The 2,055-nt window shown below is 50.6% G+C and overlaps 1 protein-coding gene across 1 annotated transcript in view; it reads right to left on the reverse strand.

Moving 5' to 3' along the window:
- The window catches only part of Plcl1 (phospholipase C like 1 (inactive)), a 271,071-nt gene that overhangs the window by 264,533 nt on the left and 4,483 nt on the right, over positions 1 to 2,055 (reverse strand). The window lies entirely within an intron of this gene.

A 2,055-nucleotide genomic window follows, 5' to 3' on the forward strand; every position in this document is an offset into this window, starting at 1 on the left:
GGGCGCCGGGCGCCGGGTGCACACCGGAGGAGCTCACGTGTGCGCAGCCAGCCCGGGGATGCAGCCAGCCCGTCCTCTCAGAACAAAGCGAGTGCTGAGCTTAGTGCCAGCGCGCTCCGGGTGCTGGTGCGGAGCTGAGCCTGCACCGCCGGAGGGTCACTGCAGACTGCCCTGCGACCGAGGAGCCGAGTCCTCGCAGGGCCGGACGGGCGCCGGGTGCACACCGGAGGAGCTCACGTGTGCGCAGCCAGCCCGGGGATGCAGCCAGCCCGTCCTCTCAGAACAAAGCGAGTGCTGAGCTTAGTGCCAGCGCGCTCCGGGTGCTGGTGCGGAGCTGAGCCTGCACCGCCGGAGGGTCACTGCAGACTGCCCTGCGACCGAGGAGCCGAGTCCTCGCAGGGCCGGACGGGCTTTCCGGGATCCTGGAGTTGCGAAGAAAGCTGGCAGGGGAAGGGTCGGGGTGAAATGAAACTGCACCTTCTACATCCCTCTGGAGACGCCTCCTAACAAAGACGATCGGAAGGGAGTGAGGGATAGGATGGGAGTGAGGGCGAGGTCTGCCCTACCCTGAAACGTCCCTACTTGACAAGCCTGGACCGCCCTTCTTCGGGTAATCCTATAAACCGCGTTCGCTCCTTTCTGTCAATCTAGCAACCATGAGGAGCGACCTTCGGGTGGTGCATTAAGTCACCAAAATTAACCACAGAAAACGCCAGTGGGTACAGTGGCGCTAGGGACAAGAAACTGGAATCTATACTAAACCTTTCCTGCAACATTAAATTGTTTCGCTGACAGTTTAATAATTTAAGATCTTGTTTCTTTCCTTAGTCTGATCAAAAACACAAGAAAGTCTTTCTCCTTTTAGATCCAGAATTTTGTTAGAATCTCAGTTTCCGCAGTGCTCTGGGGACTCAGATCACCTAAGGTGACCTTGTCACTTAGCACAGGAGAGAAAGGCCTTGGAGCCCTGTCTACCAGTCAGGGTGGGAGCTGAAATTACTCTGCTGCCCAGCTCCTCCCTGATCTCTTCCCTACTTTATCTGGCTCCTCCAATCACCCTGGACTGGATGGGGGACTGAGGGGCCCGGATTTGACATTTACTGACTTCTAGGGAAGACTGAGACTGCTCGACTTTACCTTTTCATTAAACAGAAACGCAGCCCAGAAATGAATGAACTGGAGGTTAGCAGTGACCTCGAGTTTTAAAACCAACACCACCCTCTAGTGAGATTCTCAGAACTACATCCGTTAACAAGTTTCCCCTCCATATAAAGGACGAGGAGGGCGAATTCCAGGCTGCCCTCATAACCAACAGGCCAGCAGAAAGAAACAAACTGGGCCCAACTCCACGTGTAAGTGTACACAGAGAGTGCAGGGAATTCTCATGAATGTTATGTAGGAAATATTTGTCCTTCCAGCCTCACAGACACAATTTACTTGCAGCTATTTTTCTTTGATACTGAACAGTTACTACATTGGACTTTTGTCAGTACTTTTTTATTTCTCTCCTAAAAATCTCACTCCTGGGTTTTTCTCTAAGAAATGGAAAGCTGCAGTCACTTCTTATTTTGTTCTATGCTATTCATAGTATGTGCCAAGATTCCCTAGCCTACAGGTGTGTGTGTCATTTTGGAATCCCAGCTTTAAAAGAATTAACATTAGCATCACCTCAAACACTTAGGGTCAGTGATCTTCAAATAAGGAGAGATCAGTAAGTACAGCACAGAGTTTGCAAGATGTTTGATGTTTCCACTAGACACCGTCCAGCTAGACTTTCATCTCCTCCCTCCCTCTGCAGCCTCTTCTTACCTTCCTGTGAGGGTGCACGCACATACACACACACACATACACACACACACACACACACACACTCGCACATATGCGCTCCTCTAAATCCCTTGTGCTGAGTATCTGTGCATACAGGTTGCTATGCAGTTCACTTTGCTTTGAGAAAACAGTTGGGCCTTGATATAGAAAGTTTCCTGTTCCTCTATCTTCCAACATATCTGAAGAAAACTTCCCCAACACTCTTTTATCTACCATTAAAAAACAGTA

Source organism: Fukomys damarensis, unplaced genomic scaffold (genome assembly GCF_012274545.1).
Source record: "Fukomys damarensis isolate Sample0158 unplaced genomic scaffold, DMR_v1.0_HiC HiC_scaffold_26, whole genome shotgun sequence".
Classification (NCBI taxonomy): Eukaryota; Metazoa; Chordata; class Mammalia; order Rodentia; family Bathyergidae; genus Fukomys; species Fukomys damarensis.